This window comes from Maniola hyperantus, chromosome 4, assembly GCF_902806685.2.
Source record: "Maniola hyperantus chromosome 4, iAphHyp1.2, whole genome shotgun sequence".
Lineage (NCBI taxonomy): Eukaryota > Metazoa > Arthropoda > Insecta > Lepidoptera > Nymphalidae > Maniola > Maniola hyperantus.
In genome coordinates, this window is record NC_048539.1 from 16,767,021 (window position 1) to 16,790,231 (window position 23,211).

Consider the following 23,211-nt stretch of genomic DNA (forward strand, 5'->3'; position numbering starts at 1 on the left):
AAATGATAATGTTCAAAACCAAAATGACCTATCGCCTTCTACCTGAAGCTGCAGCTGCAAGCAGTAACAACAGTGAATAAAATACTTAGTAAAGTATCTTCATTAAGTCTTTATAAAACGTCATAGATTTAACCAACCGTAACCTACTCCAACACAATTAAAATGGCGATGAATTTCAGCCATCATTTAAAAGGACATGTTGAAAACGAGGATGATGTCGACCCGAGTGTGTGCGTGTGTGCGTGCATCTAACGGGGTCAGTGTTAGACCGCATAGTGTTGCATAAATAGACGCACTATACCTCCTCCCTCCCTCCCTCCCTCCCTTCTCTACGCCTCCTCCATCCGCTCCGATGCACTCTGCGATCATCTTGTAGTGCCACCTACAGATGCACCAACTTCTGACCAACTCAGGTCATTATCCAACTTTTTATCTGAGTTATTCTCTACATAGTAGAAAACAAAGTCGTGTCTCGTCTGTCCCTCTGTAGTCTGTACGCTTAAATCTTTTAAACTACGCAACGGTTTTTTATCAATAGATAGAGTAATTCAAGAGGAAGATTTATATGTATATACGTTGCTACCATTAATTTAATTTAATTTAATTTAATTTATTTATTGGCATCCAAAACAGATTACAATAATAATTATAACCTAATTCCATACTACAAAGCTACAAAGTTTCGTCTTTATTGTAATCCTAAATGGTTGCACAGCATAACCATTAACCAGACTTAAAAAAGCATCCTAATTATAATAAATAACATTTTAAAAAAAGCCTAATAATTAATATTGTTTGCACCCTTTGCGTCGTTCTGGCCAAATAGAGAATTATGATTATATTATGATTAAGTTTTTAAGTTAAAAAATTGACACCAGATGACCAGACTCGAGAATTGCGTTAATTTGTCATTGTCTGGAGTAGTCAAATGAACGTCCGTTTAAAATGGCAGATAATTTCCGTCACGATTTTTTACTAAAACATTAAACCCGGGAACTGTAGGTTGGCTGCTGATTAGTTGGAACGTATCGATATCGGACTTGTTGGCTCATCTATAGATCTCATTTGGAAGTTTGATTCAGGGATGCTCACCGTTAGATTAATGTCTTTACTAAACCTTTGATTATTATTCAGTCTTTATTTTTTCCAAAAACCTTGGACCTACGTCAACAATGACAGCAATTTATACGAATAAAAAACCAGTTTCTATTGTATTTTGTTTTCCAATGAGTCATTAAATTTTCATGATTATGCACATGTTCTGACGTCATAGAAGAGTTCGTATACCTCTGAAAACAAATAAAGTACATTCGTTCGACAATACATAGTATTTGTTGAGTCCATGATCACAATACAGAAGTATGAAAATATGTCACGGTCTATTATTTCGGTTTGAAAACTATTTATCATACACTTTATTCTATTACCAATGTACTATCCAAGATTATTAAATTACTAGCTGCCCCGGGGAAATTCGTTCCGCCTAACAATCGATTCAAATTTTAAAAAAAATTCTCTCCGTAAGAACCGTTCTCGTATACTTCGAGGAATATTATAAAAAAAGAATTAGCGAAATCGGTTCAGATGTTCTCTAGATTTGCAATCAGCAACACATTTAGCGATTCATTTTTATATATAGAGATTTAAAATTCGGTCGAGTCACGTCCTCATGATTTTCAGGTATTTGTAACGTCAGTTAGTAATTCTTCTTGAGTGCATTCTTCTGAAGAAAACTGGCTGTTATTTGTCTGCAGCCCTTTTAAATATGGGACTTGGTCCGCGCGGATTTAAGTTTTTTTTAATTCCCGTAAGAACTCTTTAATTTTCCGGAATAAAAAGTAGCCTATGTCCTTCCCCGGGATGTAAGCTGACTCTGTACCAAATTTCATCAAAATCGGTTAAACTGTTGGGCTGTGAAAAGCTAGCAGACAGACAGACACACTGTCGCATTTATAATGATAGTAGGGATTAAACCAATGCGCAATGGTGCTTTCCCATCCGAGATGTTTATTTTCTTCCTACGCCTTGTTGCCCTGAATAAAATCAATAATCAACCATTAGGGGTCCATTAGACGATAGGTTTTACGTCAGTCGATCCCATTGATAAATGACTGATGGAGCTTTGAAGAAAAATTTACTGGATGAGCTTACGGACGTTAAAAAGTGTCCGCGAAAATATCCGCCCAGTCATGATTGGGCGCATATTTATCATTTAGGTGATATATCAGTACCCTTATTATTAATGCGAAAGTGTTTGCTTGTTGGTTTGTCCTTCAATCACGTCGCAACGGTGCAACGGATTGACCTGATTTTTGGCATGGGTATAGATAAAGACCTGGAGAGTGACATAGGCTACTTTTTATCGTAGAAAGTTAGAAGGATTTTTGAAAAACCTAATTCCACGCGGACGAAGTCGCGGGCATCAGCCAGTACTTTAATATTACTAGAATTTGATAAATTTTGTATTTTTATGGGACCCCATATTATTTGATTACTGCCACTTCAGCTTCGCAACCTTTTGAACCTTTTATTTTCTTACAATCTAAGTACGTCAGGTTGGTCTAGCCTTCAGACTTTTGAACGACATCCTGTTCAACCCTAGGAAGTACCAATCGGAACGACACTCGAAGTGGTTTCGTTTCGCAACCCGTTTACGCGCGGCGCGAGCTGGTGCCAAACCACGCTTCCAGCACCAAGGTTGTCATCCTCCTTTTGTAACTAAAAGTAGAAACAAAACATGGCAATAAAAGTTTATAGCTCCTAATATTAGTTTAGAAAATAGAACATTAAAAATAGAAAGATTTTAGAGCTCATTTGTAACTGCGTTTTGTTCAAACCGCCACGGTAGAGTCTTGACTTATTTTCCAATCACAAAAAGGAGAAAATTTTCAATCACAAAAAACGCCTTTCTGGGATCGGTAGTTCCCTCCACTTCTTATATCAAGTCATGTTTTCAAGGCAAGAGTCATCTCATCTAAAAAAAACCGGCCAAGTGCGAGTCAGGCTCGCGCAATGAGGGTTCCGTACTACAGTCGTATTTTTTCGACATTTTGCACGATAATTCAAAAAGTATGATGCATAAAAATAAATAAAAATCTGTTTTAAAATGTACAGATGGAGACCTTTCATATGATACCCCACTTGATATAGTTATCTCACTTCGAAAGTTGAAAATACTAATTATTAGTTCATGACCACAATTTAATTTTTTTTGTGTGATCTAACCCTAAATTCACGGTTTTCAGATTTTTCCCCAAATGTCAGCTATAAGATCTACCTACCTGCCAAATTTCATGATTCTAGCTCAACGGGAAGTACCCTGTAGGTTTCTTGACGGACAGACAGACAGACAGACAGATAATAAAGTGATCTTATAAGGGTTCCGTTTTTCATTTTGAGGTACGGAACCCTAAAAACGAAATCGCAGGGATCATCTTAGTTAGACTATATTATTTTTAAAGTGTAACTTATTTATGTGGCCGTAAGTAGTAGATAGCCCTGAGCAATACGTATTCGAGTGGTTGCAAAACCGTAGTTTGAATAAATTCGGCGCACTGCAGCGGTGCCGTGGGAATATAGCACGCACGAAATTAGAGCGGCCATTTTGAAAATTATTGTTGTTGACACAATGATATAAGATATTATTATATGCTCATTCATATCTTGAATATTGTCTCGTATAACATTCGGTGATGTAAATATTGCGAGAATAAAAATAGAAGGTAATAAAGATGCAAAAGCGTAAAACGACTGAATAAAGATATTTTAGTTTGTTAGTAGTAAAAAAAAATATTTTTGAGTTTCAGTTCTAAGTATGGGGACCCCCAAAATTTATTGTTTCTATTTTTGTGTGAAAATCTTCATGCGGTTCACAGAATACATCTACTTACCAAGTTTCGACGGTATAGGTAGTTCTTATAGTTTCGGAAAAAAGTGGCTGTGACATACGGACGGACAGACATGACGAATCTATAAGGGTTCCGTTTTTTTGCCATTTGGCTACGGAACCCTAAAAATAGTATCAATTTTAAATCAACCTAAGTATTGCACAGCTCACTCTGATTATGCCTATAATCCGCGTCAGGCTGAGATGGCAATTAATTAATTAAAATAATGTTATGATGGTGGGGTTAACCAAGTTATTGTCCAAGTAGACAATATTCCAAAAAAATACAAACATTAAAAAAACAAGACCTTTCATTATTCGGCCGTAAAAATACAAGGTTAACTTTTAACGTATCTTCATAATGGTGGTACCTAAGTGGTACCTAATTACAATTTCATATTATTGTTAGGTCATTCAAATCGTATTAAAACAATTTACAAAACTTGTATAGAAGCAGGCGTTACTTTGCGGAATTCCATGATATACAATGAACCAAAAGCTTAATCTAATTAGGTCGAATATGTATGGTGCAACATGCAGCATGCGAAATGCACCGCCCGTCCTCCCACTGCTAATCATGCAGGAAAAAGCAGCCACTCGGCAAGCAATATAGCAAATTAAGCTTTTGGTTCATTTAATTTACAAAACTGACGTAACTCAGTATTATTCAGTCCAGGAAAATTACCTCGTTTTACGATTGTTACGCTAAATTTATGCCCAGTTATCGACGACTTAGCAGTGTTGCCAGTTGTCAATATAATAATTAGTGGCACTCGTTCCGGCCTGGTTGGCGAGTCAGGGTCGATGTGGCAACTATGAAAATCTCAGCCTTGACCGCTCGTGGCCAGCCCTCAACTCGCTCAACTACTTGTCTGCTAGCTACTTGTCTACAACTCACTATCCTGATACTAGCTAACAGGTAATGTGTGGTACAGCTTTAAAAAATAAACGTTTTTCTTCTTCTTCTTCTTCTTCTTCAGCTAGTAATGGTACGGCTCCACTATCGAGATTCCATAATTCATGATTCAAGTTCGGCAAATTTTACGATTCGGCATTCGCCAAATAAATTGGCCACACTTAGAATATAATCTAAATATATAAAAGGAAAAGGTGACTGACTGACTGATATATCAACCCATAGCTGAAACTACTGGACGGATCGGGTTGAAATTTGGCATGCAGATGGCTATTATGACGTAGGCATCCGCTAAGAAAGGATTTTTGAAAATTCAACCCCTAAGGGTGAAATAGGGGTTTGAAATTTGTGTGATCCACACGGACGAAGCGAGCATAAGCTAGTAGAATATATTTTTATTCAAATAAACTTGTGCAAGTACTTTTGAATCGTCAAAGTTTTGTTTTTGGCGAATTTTGAAATAAACTGTGCAAATCGGTCGACTGGCAGACGCGGCATTTCGTGACTGCTAATAGTCCCCCCTGTGGTGTATTACATAGGTATATTCCGAACAAACAATGAGTTCTTGTGGGATTTTTATATTCGCACCAACCATTCGGATTAGCGCGTATGTGCAGAACGATACGATTGTCACCGGCCAGTGCCACACAATTTGCGATATCACGAATCATTTGCCGAATCCCGCTAGTGGAGCCGAACCATAATACGTATCTAATTCAATAGTTTGTCGTTCTTATCTGGGTTTTTAAGTTGCATGATACGAGAATATTAAGGTGATATCAGATGGTTCATTGTTTTGTTCATCAGCTGTCTTTCATTCGGTATCCTTCACTCGAAAAGTAACGTCTGAACACAAAATGAATCAAAAGTGACGTAGATTTAGTGGACTGTTTAGTGTAGTAATAACAAGAATAGAAATCGTTGAACTGTATTATAATAACGATACAAAAACGTGCATATTTGTCACCGCGCTCAATAAATAAAGTAGGTATTACCTATTGTGTACATAAAACCTAACGCAGACAGCCGTTTTTTTCTTTGAGACCGACTTTACCTGATAACGGCTTCACGTGACGCGATGTTAGATTTTACGCCGACTCAACGTACTGGCGTCGTATTGCGTGTTTATTCGTACTCGTACAATTAACTCGTACGTAGTACGCACTAGATGGGTCAGTCCGAACAAAAATCGTGTTGTATGAAGGTGCCAAAACTCAAAATTAGTGTAGCACAGGCAAGCAAAGTGAGTTGCAGCACGCAAAAAATATTTGTTCGGTATGAAAAGTCTAGTACGTAGTACACAGAGATCTTTGTACTTGTACGTATCCTTCTGCCAGTTGAATCGGACTGATAAGGATTTGTCATAGTTTTCCGGTTCTTCGTGCCCAAAAACTGTACTGTTATCTTTTGACTGGAATGTGTTCAGGATTTTTGCTTTTGTATGCGAGTTTTTTTATTTCAAATGCCTTAACTGAATTGGGTGTATCTATGGTATATAGTTAGAATCCTATCATCCCGAGTTTCTGGTTGTAATTTTTTTAAATTCAACATGGCTGTATTGCACAATTTTCAACTGTGAATGGTTTTAGCTCGTTTTTGACAAGGTATTTAATTCGTTTAATTGCGACTGATTTATGAATCGCCGTGCTAAATTAGTAAATCTATTCTATCATCGCCGATTTTAGTCGTACTGATTACTGTTATCGGTAGTCTGCGGTACGTAACCTGATACTTTAGACTCAGCAACGCTATACGAGTATTAAGTAAGTACATACAATACGCTTGCATCGAATAAATAGGTAATAATTATCTTTACTATTTGACCTTCAGGTCTAATGAATTGATTTAGACTTGTGCTTTTGTTTCACGAAAAGGTATGATATCATATTGAATTACAGCTGAGTTTAGTTTAAAATTCACTGTCAAACGAGACATTTCACTATTCAGCCGTAAAAATGTTACCAATCTTCACAATTATATTAAGCTTATCTTAAGCTTCAGATTTTCAGAATCATCACTTTCCATCAGGTGTGATTGTGGTCAAGCGTTTGCCTATAATGAATTAAAAAAAAAGCTCCCAACTAATTATAATTTTACTAGCTGACACCAAGTTCATCCGCATGAATTTAGGATTTAAAAATCCCGTGAGATCTCTTTGATTTTCTGAGATAGTGTGTAGCCCACAGTTATGTCCAGATTTGCAACTAGCGTGGCCCCCTCAGTCCCTCTCGCTGAAGCAGATTTTCTTACTCCTCCTCCTCCTTTCCTCCTTTTCTTACTTGAAATGTCATTCCTTCTACACTTCACGTTGTTTGCCAAATACTCACGTACAAATACATTTTGACAAACAAAAAAAAGTGGCCACGGTGATAAGGACAAAACATAATCATTTTGTCACGTTCTAACGGTACGGCTACACTATCGGGATTCGGCAAATGATTCGTGCTATCGCGCTTGCTTCTTTTCGGGAGCTCACTGGTTCGATCCCGGGCACCTCTAACTTTTCGGAGTTATGTGCGTTAAAATTTCAAATAAATATCACTTGCTTTAAAGTTGAAGGAAAATATCGTGAGCAAACCTGCATGCCTGAAAGTTCTCCACAATGTTCTCAGAGGTTTGTGTCTTCCACCCTACACTAGGCCACCGTGGCAGATTATGTCCTAAGCTCTCCTCATTCTGAGGAGACCCTCCGCATGATGATGATAAAAAAACTTTTACAATCACTTTTGAATCGTCAAAATATGCATCTATCACTGGTTCGGAATGCCTTTCGTATCGAGAACTATCAGGAAACTCGGCGGTTGCTCTTTTCAAAGATTTGATTTAGAATAGGTAATATCTGTGCCAAGTAATTGCAGTTCCGCGCATTGCTACATTTTCTGTAATTGTAGCAAAAATCAAAACAAATCCTAAGTAGGTATTTTCTCTTTGTTTCCCTGGAAACGGACACTCAGATTTAAATGATAATCCCTACTACCAAAACAGGACAAAGAAAACGTTACAGTAGATCGTGAGAATAAATTATTTAGTAAGTATTTTATTCATTTTATTTTTATTTGCTTAACTTTTAGAATAAAATAATATAACTAGGTATTAGGTATAAATAATACGAACGTATTAATAAGAATATTATAAAATCATGAAAAAGAGTCATTTTTTATCTTGACAGACAAGTCCTTCTAACTTCGGCGAGTTATCTTTTTCCCTGACAACATAGCGTCTTCAACCGTATAACTACATAGATATTAGCGATATCCATCCAAACCAAGTGATTGATCCAAGATGGCGTCCTGCAAGGAAGTGCAGGAATTCGCAGCGTGTTAGAGGGCGCGGGGCGCGGGCGGGGAAGCGGTGACCTTCGCGCGTTGATGCAATGTCGCCGTGTCATTGACCACGCGCGCAAACAGTTGCAGCTAACCCCCCGGCGCCCGCCGCCCACCTCATACCCCTCGCCTCCCGCTGCACCCCCCTCGCGCCATCTATCACCCCGCGCCCGCCGCCCTGCACTAACTTTTGCCATAAGGATGTCGGCTCCTGTTTTTAGATGCAACTAAGTTATCGATTAATTTTTCATCGATTGTTTCAATTCGATGACTAATAATAATATTAGAAAAGTGCTACTATCGAGATTCTCGTTGGTTCTTCTCAGCATAAAAAGCTTGGGTAAGCCAGTGGTAGATCAATAATTATTGGCCACTAGACTTCGTCCGCGTGGAATTAGGTTTTTAAAAATCCCGTGGGAACTCTTTGATTTTCCGGGATAAAAAGTAGCCTATGTCACTCTCCAGGTCTTTATCTATACCCATGCCAAAAATCATGACAATCCATTGCACCGTTGCGACGTGATTGAAGAACAAACCAACAAACAAACACACTTTCACATCATTCTGTAATAGGGGTAGTGATTGCTAACAGATACTTAAACATTTCTTACTAAATAAATGAATACTAGTACAAAATACTTAGATAAAATATACCTACATACTTTTTACTAGTTAACTGTTTACCTAACTCAAGATCACTTACTTATAATTTGTAACTCAAAGTAAAAAATAACAATGAATAAATTAAACAGGCTCAAAGCAACTCCAACTTCGATTCTCCACAGCGGGTGTCGCGGCGACCTTGCTTCGTTAACAGTCAGTATATAAAACATTAAACCGATATTATAACAAGGCGACATTTTCTTTAGTTACATTACATGTATTTACGTAAGCGGGGTGTACGAACTCCGCTTCGAATCACCTTCGCCGCGTCCCAATATGCAGGTTGAGGTCGGATCGACAATAAAAGTAGTTTTCGATAAAACCGAAACGACAAACAAGATGTCTTTCGAGACGTCACTTAAGTTCGCGCGGTAAAATTGACAATGTCAAAAGTACGGACAAGTCGCCAATCGTAATTCGTAGTGCAGAGATCACACGATAGTTCAAATTTACCGATATTGAATTACCTACAGCATAGTGCATCTCTACCTACTGATAAACCGTAACATAACATACCACTGTTTTTTTTTAGTTTCCATGGACTTAGAGCTACTTTAAATTTATTTTATTGATGCAGAAATTAGTTGCGCAACCCAAACATTTCAGTTTTATTTCAAAATTAATTTATAGATAAGTTAAATATTCTAGCAATCAAAACTAATTGTATGTCTATAATCTATGTTAATAGTTTTTATAATTTTATGTTTTTTTACAACTTTTAAATCGCTATGACACCTTAAAAAATAAAATTAGGTAAAAGGCTTGTATTATGTACTTTATATGTATAAGATATGAACTTGAATTTTCTTTAGACTTAATCTCAGATAATTAGAAAAAGTTAGAACTAGAGAGAATCATTAGAAAAGTAATACAACTTAAAATTGTATTTAAGTGTTTTTAGTTAAAATCACATATTTGCAAGTTTTTTACAATATCTAAGTAATTGAAAAAAATATGCCACTAAAATCAAGGTAAAATCCAAATATTTCCTCTCTTGCACTTCCTATAGACTTTACGTTCAACTTCCCAGTTTAGGATATCAATAACTTTATTTAATTAATCGCACTTTAATTTTATTTAATTAATTTCTACATCACTAAAACATCAATTACAGATAACAAAACATAGCGCACTGTATCATTCCACAGACTTCATATCATCCCGTGCGATGCCTAATCGATCCTGACCTTCCACAATACGTACATGCGTGCAATAGTATAACTCTGCCTAAATAAATAGCGCGCAAACAAACAACTAACACAGAGGCACTGATAACTGCATCCGGCACGATATTTGCATACATATTTAAAAAACATACTTTTAGGAGATAGCCTATAGGTTATCATGGTGTTGGGTGCGCATGTTCCCGTCTAAATGAAAGTTATCGGTTATTGGTTCGTTCACTCGAAATATTGTTTATAAACTTTTTTTTGTTATATAATAAAAAATAGTTTATTGATTAAGGAAATATTGTGAGATATATAATTTATGCAGTATCAATTTTAAAACATTTATTTGCCTACTTAATAATTTTATGCGGCAATGGTCAGGTCTTTTTATCAGTAAATTTAATAGGTTTGCGATTTAGGGAAACTTCACTGGAAATAAATTAACGACTGTAAATATAAACGCGTAGAAAATTTAAATAAACAAATTCGCTTATCGCAATTAAAATTCTAAGGTATTCCTTAATTCTAAACATATCTAATTACTAACCACTGTTTGCACAGTACGCATTATATGTATTTAAAAAAAATGTATAATATAGATAGTAGGTAATTAAAACATTTAACGTATCATTGTTACGTCATTAACATTTTAATTTTTATGTTAATGTTTATTGCATTCTTAAAATTAATATTTCATAAATAATACTTATTCAGTTATTTTTGTTATTACTGTAAAAATAAATGTATACATTGAAAGCAGCAAAACGAATATGGTCGAACCGACAAAAATGTGAATTAGATAAGTGGCAGCTTCCTATTTAGATAATGAGCGACTGGATGGAGCTGGACTGTCAAGTCCACGTTCATGCTCAAGTTTATTGGGCGGCCTGTAGTTGGCCACACAATTTTTAATTTGTAAGTCTTTTAACTCAATTTTTTTATATTCGCGTATCTTTTCCATCTACAATTTAGCTAACAAACAAATAGCTCTGCTTAATAACATTTTTTTTTTTTAAATTAGGTTATTTTATTTTGTTCGACTCTATTCCATCTCTAGTTTAAAATCAAGTCTCAAGTTCCTTCGATATTTTATTTTATGTAGTTATGTAACTATGTATCTATGTAACTACAAAACTTTCGCACATGGACAACATTCTGTCTTCTTATCTTTGTGTAGTAAAACAAATAAAAAGCACAAAGGCGAAAAAAATATACAATACTTAATATTTTTATTACGTGATAAGTTTGCGCTTGACGACAATCATGCTTTAAAAAAGCAATGACGAGGTCTAAATTCGAGCGCACTTGCCTATAAGATGCCTATTCACCCTTTTCTTGAAGGTATTTAGGTTATACGTGGCAGAAAACACGGATGCGGGAAGGACCTTAGCGGTTCGTATCAGAAACGTCGAGCAAAAACGGACGACATGTTTTTCATTTTTATCTCTACATCTTAATAACCAAATCATAAAGTAAAGAATTACAAATAGACTAAAAATATGTGGCTCGTTAATGTAAAACGGAAGTTGGTGCAAGATGCATATTTATGGTAATTTAATGCAAAACAGTGGTTTCGCAAGCCCGTTCCGTCGAAGCCGGCAGTGGTTGCCAACGACGAGGTATACAGGTTGCTCAATATCTGCAATTCGTAATGTAGTCGTAATTTATTGTAATCTGTAACAGGTACCGTGCCACTTGCGGTCTTGACCTTTGATATTTGTATCAAAAATGGTGGTGTCAATTTCGCGAACCATTAAAAATTAAATTACTCAATATCATCGTTACTTACCGAATAGATGTCCACTGTAGAATAGATCTTGTAGAGACTGCCACAGATCTTGCGCCCGCCTGAATCCAGCGGCTCCCTGCGACTCGTTTGATGTCGTCTGGCCACCTAGCGGGCGAGTCTTCCAACTCTGCGCTTTCAAAGTTACAAAATTTCTTCTACTCACTCTTGGCAGAATGGCCGTGGCTCTGAATTCTCCTTCACTGCTGCTCGTACGATCTTCCTCCAGGCTCCAGCGACCTCTTTTACAAAGTTTACCTCTTTATAATATTATAGTGTCAATTTGCAATTTACCTACGGGTTGGTTTGTCGCACTTCAACAGTTTTCTTATTCTTTAACAGTTAACTGTACTAAATAACTACGAAGGTAGGTTAAGGTTACAATGTTTCCGATATTTATATAAGTACCCACCTAAGTTACCTACTTTTAATATTTATGTAGTCGGTAAATATTTTCCGACTTGAAGGTTTTTCATTCAATAGTTTCTAATGTTTTGTACAGCTGAAAAATATTTCTTACATAATATGTAACAAATCACTGCTGGATGCTCCTGTAGGAGCTTTCAGATGCCACGGTTTTGCGCCGACTAGAGTTCCCTGCAATTCCTTTGCTTTGACGTCGTCTGACCACCCTAGTGGGGTATTCTATGGCATCTTGGGACCCCAAGTTCTATCGGATTTTCACCTATATGCCCTGCCCATTGCCACTTGATCTTCGCAATTCTTTGAGCTATGTTGTTATACTGGTTTCTCCTTATTCTTAATTTAATCACCCCGTTTACAAAGGATATTCGCAGAGTACAGTGTTGCTAACTCTGGAATTTCATTTCATGAGATTCCGGTCTACCTATACCTACCTACCCAAAGTAAATGAGTTTATTTCCTTGTTGTAAACATAGTAAGCCATGTGATAAATACTATCACCGAATGATAGTGATAGCACAATCGGTTAATTACTTTCCAACGAGCTTCCACCTATGTGTATAATCACATAATCATAACGCGTCCGGATATTCTATTTATTTTTTTATCAATTTTTCAGATTTTTCAGTAAGTAGCGTAAGAAAGGTATGACGGAGATTTTTCTGGAAATTGATTTTATTTTTTAACTATTGGATCACTTTAGATGATCACTTGCTATCGTTTTTAAATTTTACGGATTTTTCGAATGAGCTAAGTCAGCACTTGACGAAATTACTGAAAATTTCGTTTTTAATTTAAAAATGAAGCATTTGCACGTGAAATTTAAAGTATTTTTGTGTTAGTAGAGGTACATATCATAGTGTTTATTGTAGATGCTTAGAAATAAATGTTAAAATAACAGTCATAAAGATACGTTCGTTAACGAAGAATTTGTCTCGAATCTTGCAGAATTGTTTACATTTAAGTTAATCAGAATGCACTCGGCGGAATTAGCGTAAATTAGTAGCCGCAATGTCACCTTGATAACGAAAAACAAAAAATAACTTATCGTACACCTAAAGCGACTCTGTTCTGGTTAAAGCATCTTTTTGAATGACAAAATAAAACCAATGTCGTCTTGTTTTCTACATTTGAAAAAAATCCATAGATAGCGCGCTCCAACTTAGACCTCATCATTGCTTTTTTTATTAATTGCGATTGTCGTCAAGCGCAGGCCTATCATGCAAAATAAAAAAACCGGCCAAGTGCGAGTCAGGCTCGCGCAATGAGGGTTCCGTACTACAGTCGTATTTTTTCGACATTTTGCACGATAATTCAAAAACTATGATGCATAAAAATAAATTAAAATCCGTTTTATAATGTACAGGTGAAGACCTTTCATATGATACCCCACTTGATATAGTCACTCACTTCGAAAGTTGAAAATACTAATTATAAGTTTATGACCACAATTTAATTTTTTTTGTATGATCTAACCCTAAATTCACGGTCTTCAGATTTTTCCCCAAATGTCAGCTATAAGATCTACCTACCTGCCAAATTTCATGATTCTAGGTCAACGGGAAGTACCCTGTAGGTTTCTTGACAGACAGTCAGACAACAAAGTGATCCTATAAGGGTTCCGTTTTTCCTTTTGAGGTACGGAACCCTAAAAAGATTCAAAACTCTGACTTCTTAACTTTTCGAGACTATTTTTCTGTTACCTACCTATACCTAATTTGCATATTGTTTGTGCACATTGTTGAGTATTGTTTTTACACATTGTTGAGGGGTAGAATCTCATACAAAACATCCCTGATTGAACCCGCTAAGGGGTGAAATTTCTAAAAATCCTTTCTTATGAATCTACTGTCAAAATTGTGAGCTTTAAGCCCACTTGGACTATGCCAGGACAAGTCTTTTTATATTAATGACTAGCTTATGCTAGCGATTTGTCCGCGTGGACTACATAAATTTCAAACCCCTATTTCACCCGCTTGGGGGTTGAATTTTTAAAAATCCCTTAGCGGATGCCTGCGTCATAATAGCTACCTGCATGCCAGATTTCAGCCCGATCCGTCCAGTAGTTTGAGCTGTGCGTTGATAGATCAGTCAGTCAGTCAATCCTTTTATATATTTAAAAGAAAAGATATAAACCATCTAGCCATAAAATCAACCGTAACAAAAACATCTAAAAAGTAACTAGGCAGTCTATGGCAAAGGTACCATTTAAAAATAACTCTGTAGTTAAGGAAAATTACGCGCCGCAAAATCTTGTAAACCGGGAGCGATGGGAGTGCAGGGATGCGCGGGCGCAGGCTGCGCGCGCGCGTGTGTGTGTGTGTGTGTGTGTGTGTGTGTGTGTGTGTGTGTGTGTGTATGTGAAGGTCAGCCGGCGGCGTCATTTCCTGGTCATTGCCTGCCTCATCCGACGCCCGTCTGCGCGAGGGCTGCCTCCGACGACTGCAGTAGAAGCTTTGAAAGCTTTGTCTATTGTTCTTGTAGGATGTTGTTAGATAAACGTAATTATGCACACACTTAAACGAGCAAATAATAATAATATTTTGCGACACATAGATAATTCGTTTTTACCCGTTTTTATTTTATTTTTATTAGGAACCTATATCAAAAAGATTTCGCCTTTTAAAAAGTAGGTACCTATTTGCTAAGTTACTTACCGGCTTTATCCGTAGAACCAGCTTGAGGCGAACCGAATGGATTTGACATGACAAGAGCCACAAGTTAGCCTCAGAGTTTATTAAAATGTTTTTGGTTGGTTGGTTGGTTGAAATAAATAATTTAGATTGTTTTTTTGGAAATCATCAGTGTCAACAGTGTCACAGTTCCTAAGGCCTCCTCAAGAAAACTAACAGGCAGCCCTAGGTTGCAGACCCACACACACAAACGCACATTATAATATGCACTCTAAGAAACACGCACACTTCCCGTCGGCAGTCAGCACAGGAAAACCATGTAGATGTAGCCATTGTGCAGCGATCTATGGAAGGATATGAGCGAATAAAAACTGCATTATTTTTGCATGACAATCAAACTAGGATAGCTGCAACAATGTATGACTTCCCAATGGCCGTTGGTTTTACGTGACTGAGCTTTTTAAACTTAAAAGCTCTTTGCTGAGCTGTTTTACATTCAGTCTTGCTTGATGACTATTTTTGTTTGAATACATAGGCAGGTAAGGTATCCACCTAATGGCGATTTCCGTATTGGTCATACTCTTCAGTTAGTCATCAATAATTTTGTCTATTTTGGAGCAAGTGGACATTTTTTGAATGAAATCGATTGTTTTTGTGTCTGCTTTCAATTTCCAATTTGGTTTGGTAGATATTGAATCTGACAGTGTTGTAAACTGAAACTCTTTATTGCGAGCTTATGTAGATACTAACTAATTCCCGCGACCTCGTCCGCGTGGGCCACAGAAATTTCAACCCCCCGATTTTACCCCTTTAGGGGTGGAATTTTCAAAAATCCTTGCTTCTACGTCATAATAGTAATCTGCATGCCGAATTTCAGCCCGACGCGATCCATTCCAGTAGTTTGAGCTGTGCTTTGATAGAGTCAGTCAGTCAGCTTGTCCTTTTGTATATAGAAGATAACGAAAGAAATTCTATACATATAAAGAAATTACACTGTAGTAACTAGAATTTCAATCGAAAACAATTATACATAGGTATATAAAGTTATGCAATGCTATTTCAATAGATTTTAAGCATTTCTCGGCTTCAATATTTTTGGAAAATTAATAAAAATTTGAACTTGTTCTTGGCCTCGAAAGTGTAAGTTATCAATTTAATACGTGTGTAAGTTAAAAGCCTAAAAGCCTTAAAATTACTAATACTAAAAATATATATATATAATAATATACTATAATAATATACTATACTATATATAGTAATATACTCAAAATTGCTAGTAGCAATGAATAGATGCATCATAAAAATATGAATACTAATACAAAAATAATTGTTTAAATGTCCTGAATTTTAATCACTTTGTTCTAATCAGCGTTATCTCGTCCGGCAGTGAATATAAACTTAAATAAATACTCGTAGATAATAATATAAATGTTTACAATTCGCGAAAGTTTTTGCACAACGCGTTGCTGGGAGGAAATGCTCGAAATGTTATCTATTATCATTTATCATGATATAAGTGAAATGTCGTCACTGATATAACATAATTATCATATTATCATAATGTTTTCGTGGCTCTCAGACGTGATGACTGTGGATATATTTTGGTTGTATAGATTTGCAAAAAATACCAGCCTATAAGAAGGAAAAATCTTTTGTATCACACTTATATAAAATACATTAATATAATTAGTTCAGTCATCTGCAGCAAAACTAACATTCGTCTCTCACATCAGATCATGAATTTTTGGACTTGCTAAATATCTTACCCCCTACAAACAAACTTACAAACTTTACCTCTTTATAATATTACATAGTATAGATTGTACTACTATCTAAAGAGGATTTTAAAGCTATAAAATTGGCATTTTTTAAAACTACACAACAAAAGCTTTGTTCAACACAAAGACATTATCAGAGTAATGCCAATTTTTCAAAGAGAGTCTCCACAATAAAAGTGCGATGTTCTCAAATTACCACACGCGAGCTGCTCAGCCGAGCATACGCGTATCGACGATAAAACAATAGTGTTTGTATCGCAAGAGGTTTGTGGGGTAACCCATTTATTGCGGGATGCGACCGGTTCCCTCCCGCCGCTAACGTTCGCATTCTTGTATCCGGGAATAAATACCGTCAGCACGACCATCGATTAACTATACACTCTAACGTCACGGGATACGGTTCCTTTTCAACTGATGGCACGCTCGAGTAATTTTCTTTTTGCGCCGAGGGTCTGGAGATGACATTCTAGAGGCTCGGACGAGCGGCGTAACCTTGATAATGCAGCACTAAAAACCAGTAGGATGCGTCCAGCTATAAATAGACACGCCAGCGCATAATATAAGCACTTTTTTCAAGCTTTTTGTTACGTTGTTAGTGTTCCCAGGCTAAGGGATTTTATGGCGTCCGAGTTATACGTGGAACGGTTCATTAAATCGTAAAATATAACATACGCTTTCGCGTCCGTTATTGTGAGCCTTTAACAAACCGCAACTCAAACTTAAAGCATTTACAAAATACACTTTTTGACTGTCAATTTTTGTTGAATTAGCTTATGTTTGCGAGTTCGTCCGCGTGGACTACACGAATTTCAAACGCCTATTTTACTCCCTAACGGCGGTTACGCGCTCATCCGATCCGAGTCCGTGAAAATACGTTCCTTTTTGTTTTGTATGGTAGCTTATGACATATATGTCGTAAGTAATCGCTGGTATTGTCACGGATGACGGATAGAACTCGGATAACGGAAGTGCTGTGCGTAATCGCCGTTAAGGGTTGAATTTTCAAAAATTCTTTCTTAGCGGCTGTCTACATCATAATAGCTGCATACCAAGTTTCAGCCCAAACCATCCAGTGGTTTGAGCTGTGCGTTGATAGATCAGTCAGTCAGTTTTTCCTTTTACATATTTAGATTTGTAATAATGATGTAATGGTGATAATTAGTTACGTAAACTTGAAACTAAAACTACAAGGGTTCCAAACGTGGCTTGGTCTGAGAATGAAACTCACAACAAACTTGGGTATTGTTTTTACTATCACCATTTCACTTATCAAAGCTGTTAAAGCAACTCATTTACAAGCTTTCTTATCGTTTAAATAATCCTTTTTAGATCGCGGTAAAGACGGCACGTATGCGTTATTTTTAGTTCGTGAAATATTTAGCTTGGAAAGCTTTAGGTATTATTGTAAAGACAGGAAACCTAAAAGCTGACCCATCCGGTCCAATGTAGGTATGACTAACCGGAAAGAGCTTGGATTTTACTAAAGAGTGACTGTTTGAATTGAAGATGTGATAGCGTAAACCCAGAATCCGTACCTATTTCCTAATAATGTAGGCTCATTATACTAAGTATATTATTTCTATCATTTTCAACTCGCCGGTCCACTACTGAACATAGATCTTCTCTCAGCATGAGAAGGGCTTAGGTCACAGTCCACGAAGCTAACCAAGTGTGGATTTTTTTTAAATTTATTATTCAACATTCAGATTCAGATCACCTTTTAGATCATTGTGGTGAATTCTCAGGCATGCATGTTTCTCACGACGTTTTTCTTCACCGTCATAATACATTACAAAGTATATATATATATATATATATATATATATATATATATATATATATATATATATATATATATATATATATATATATATATATATATAATATATTACCTACAAAATATTATTATTGCTTTAATATTTTTCATTAGCTCTTAAACTATGGTCGAATATTATATAATTTGTATGTTATTTCCGAAAAAGATGATTAATTATTATATTAAAAAAAATTGGATACTTCATGTTGACCGAATAGATAATAATTTTTTAAGACCAATTAAGTAAATAAATTGTCAATTTGTATATTGAATTGAAACCCAAACTAATTGGGGTTTTGTCAACGATAATTGGCTTTACTGTAACGTCGCGGTTATCACAGATTGTAATAATAAAAATTACAATTATACTTAGTTGTAATCACAATCGCCACCTGGGTTTCTGGAGCACCTCGACCACCCGTTGTGCCAGATCCTTTTTTCCACGCACATGTACACATATGGAGTACTGCTCTTTTGGGCCGGAGCACCCCAGTACCAACTCCTTCCATTTGATCGGATCCAAAGGCGGGCTGTTCGACTTGTGGACGATCCCAAACTAACGTAAGACGTAAGCTCTCTTTGCGTGTTCTACCGCCTCTATAATGGAGAGTGTTCCGAAGAGTTGTTTGACCTCATTCCACCTTCCTTTTTCTACAACCGCACCGCACGCCACCGCAATCAATTCCACCCTCACCACCTGGGTTTCTGGAGAACTTCGACCACCTGTTGTGCCAGATCCTTCTTTCCACGCACATGCAAGCTGTGGAATCAACTCACTTCGGCAGTGTTCCAATTAGATTACAACATGGGGTTATTCATGGGGCGGACCAACAAATTCCTAAAAGGCCGGCAACGCATTGGCGGTTCCTCTGGCGCTGCAAATGTTCATGGGCGGCGGTAATCACTTAACATCAGGTGACCCGCCTGCTCGTTTGCTCGCTATCTCTATTAAAAAAAATCGCATGGTTACAGTTCGTAATTAAAATTATTTGTCATCGCAATCACAAATAATTTTGTAATTGTACATAACATACGACAGAATGATTCAAGCTATTATCGAAATTCTCCGAATTATTATCGAAACCGGTTCACACTCGTGATGTTTCGTATGAAGTTTATTTGATATGTAATAGTATATAGACAGATAGACGGCGTCCTTGGCACTAAAATCAAAATTTACATAAACTGACTGACTGACATATCAACGTTAAACTAAACAATCTAGAAACTAGAGATTTTTCGTGTAGATTCTGTCTAGCTACAACGTAGAACCCTAACAAAGGATTTAGGGAAATTCCAACAGGATTTTCAAAAAACTAATTCTACGTGAACGAAGTTGCAGGTAGAATATAGTCGACTATATTAATAATAATTATCTAGTTTAGATAATAGATTTTGTAATAAAATATAACAAATAAGATGAAAAAAAAAATTATATGGATATTATTGTATATGTATGTACCTATATAAATTATTATGTCATATGGATAAGTGTTTAAGTATTCAGAAAAGTGAAGCGATTTCCTCAATCAGTAGGGACCCTTATTATAAATGCGCAAGTGTGTTTGTTTGTTGGTTTGTCCTTCAATTACGTCGTAACGGTGCAACGGATTGACGTAATTTATTTCATGGGTATAGATAAAGACCTGGAGAGAGACATAAGCTACTTTGTATCCCGAAAAATCAAAGAGTTCCCATGGGATTTTTAAAAACCAAATTCCACGCGGACGAAGTCGCTGGCATCAGCTAGTATATTATAATCAGATTATTTAGACTGATGTTTATCTATCGTTTTTCTCTAGTCTTCGTGAAATATCATAGGTGTAAATTAAAATATAACTGGTTTCTTCTGTAAAAATGCTTTTTTTGCGTTAATAATGTTAAAAAACTAAAGATTCAATAATAAGCTTGTTAATAATTTTCTCTACCTAAATATTTAGGCGGATAGATAAATCTTAGGAAGTCTGTAGTTAAATACCATTTATTTATGTTTGATATTTTCATCAAGCGGATATTAGGTAAAGGTCCGTTTGGAAATGGATACTCAAGCTAAAGGTAGGTACAAAACTTTGCTCCTAATTAATTTGAAAATACTTTAGTAGGTAACTTGGTATTTATTAATGACCTTTAGATAAATATCCGATCTTTGCTTCTGTCTTATTATCCTTACCTTACAAAGCGTATTAGTTATGGTAAACCTTTAATAAACCTATGGTATATAAGTAAAGCTGTGAAAGCCTAGTGGTTAGGACGTCTGCCTTCTAATCGGAGGTCGGGGGTTCGGTCCTGGGCACGCACCTCTAACTTTTCGGAGTTATGTGCTTTTTAAGTAATTGAATATCACTTGCTTTAACGGTGAAGGAAAACCTGCATGCCTGAGAGTTCTCCATAATGTTCTCAAAGGTGTGTGAAGTCTACCAATCCGCACATGGCCAGCGTGGTAGACTATGGCCAAAACCCTTCTCACTTTGAGAGGAGATCCGTGCTCTGTAGAGCGCCGGCGATGGGTTGATCATAATGATGATATAAGTAAAGTACCCATAAATTATGTCTTGTTAAACAATTTTCCACTAGATCTAAGCTAAAGTATCAAAATGAAACATACCTAATCGTGTAAAGGTTTACCTAGTCTAGTGGTTAAGACGTCAGACTCTAAGTCAGGGGGTCCTGGGTTCGATCCCGGGCAAGCACCTCTAACATTTCGCAAGCACTTAATTTAACGTTGAAGGAAAACTCAACGCAACCCAACTGGTCTGCATGAGAGTTCTCCATAAAGTGTGTGAAGCCTGCCAATCCTCACTGGGCCAGCGTGGCAGAAAGTGTTAAACCTGTGCTCAGTAGTGGACCGGCGATGGTTTGATGGTGATGATAGGTGATTAAGAATATAGTTACCTAGTTGGGATGACCTACCTTCATAGTTCTAACTAACACTTGCCAATTATGCCGATGACAGTGATTTTCGCACCAAAACGTCCGCCATTTTAGTTCCTACGTGTCCATTCATTGTTTATAATAGTTGCTAAACATGGAATTAGGAAGCCTTGTAAGCTGCGATGACAAACCACACGTGTCGGGGTGAACGGCCGGCGATAAGGCGCGCGAAAATACGCGAGTTAGATAATATTAGAAAGAAAATGGCGGCTCGCGGCGCGTTCGTGCCACCTTGTTTACGCCTCGAACGCGCGGAATATCCGGCAAAAAATTGTTATTTTCAATGATATTTGGAATTTATCAAGCGCGTCTGTAGATGAAAACATTGTGAGCAAACCTGTATCTGTTACCTACTCTAAATTCTAATGCTTACAGTTTTGCGATTCCTCCTAAATCCACTTATGGTACAGTTACTAAATATTAATTATGTGAGAGAAGAGAGATCTCAACTCTCAAGTCATGTTTGTTACTATTTGAATACAACGGAAGAAAATCTGGGATAGACAACCAGCACTAGAAAAGCTTGATAGGTCTCATCTCCATACCTATCAAATATCTCATCATCATCATCATCATCAATCGATAGACGTCCACTGCAGGACATAGGTCTCTTGTAGGGACTTCCATACGCCACGGTCTTGCGCCGCCTGAATCCAGCGGCTCCCTGGCATATGGCGGCACATAGTTCCTAAAACCGATAGAAGTTGGGGTCCCAAGGTGCTGGAATGGCAACCTCGCACCGGAAGACGCAGCGTTGGAAGGCCCTCCACTAGGACGGACGATATCAAATACACATTTGACATCACATTTTGGACATTGACACAATAGATCATCATGATCAACCCCTCACCGGCCCAGTACTGGGCACGGGTCTTGTCTCAGAATGATAAGGGTTTAGCCATCGTCCACCACGCTAGCCAAGTACGGATAGACAGACTTCTCAGACAGAACTCTCAGGCATGCAGATTTCCTCTAAAATGCACGTAACTTAAAAAAGTTATTTTTATTATTTTATTGTTATAGCGGCAATAGAAATACACTATCTGTGAAAATTTCAACTCTCTACCTATACACGAGATACAGGCTGCCTACAGCCCGCTGATAGACAGGCGGACTGACGGACAGCGGAGGCCCCGTTGTGGCACCCTTTGGGTATGGAACGGGTACGGAACCCGAAACATCATCTGTCTTATATTAAAGTGAAACTCGTGACATGCGGTGCGCGTCGTGTCGCGCAGCTACGCGTCCGCGTCGTGAGGAAAACGCGCAGGCGACTGGCGGCCATTGGGGTCAAGGCGAGTTGACGCAATCAAACGCTTTATCTATTCGAGCTCTTATCAAACGCGACCAACTATTTTTAACTGTTAGATGTTTGGTTGAGATTGGGAAATAGAGAATATGCGTTACAATGCTTTATGTGCCTCTTTATAGACGCCTACTCGTATTTCAAGGAATTTTCAGGAAATAATTTTACAACACTTTCCTGTTGAAGTCTCTAGCTCTAATTACTTTGGTCAAATAATTATGTACTTACCTAGATACCAATGTATTTAACTAATTATATTAGTTAATTTATTTAAATAATTAATTTAATCTTATAAATTGCATAATATTATTGTAAATCGAATCTTTAGAAAGAACAACGGCGGAGTTACTTGCTAGCTCTTCTCGGTAAGAAAAGCATTCCGAAACAGTGCCAGTTGTAGATTTGACGATTCGAAAGTACTCGTAAAAGTTAATTTAAACAAAACTAACTATTTCTATTCGGAATACTATCTATTTACTAAAGAAGGTATGTATAAGCGATCATAGTAACAGTCGGTTCCACTTGTACGAATTAGGAAACTATTTCAGCCGAATTATCGCTGAAAGTACATGAAATTACAT

At 36.9% G+C, this 23,211-nt stretch overlaps 1 protein-coding gene across 7 annotated transcripts in view; it reads left to right on the forward strand.

Moving 5' to 3' along the window:
• The window catches only part of Eip74EF (Ecdysone-induced protein E74), a 338,704-nt gene that overhangs the window by 310,457 nt on the left and 5,036 nt on the right, over positions 1-23,211 (forward strand). The gene's annotated exons all lie outside the window — the stretch shown is intronic.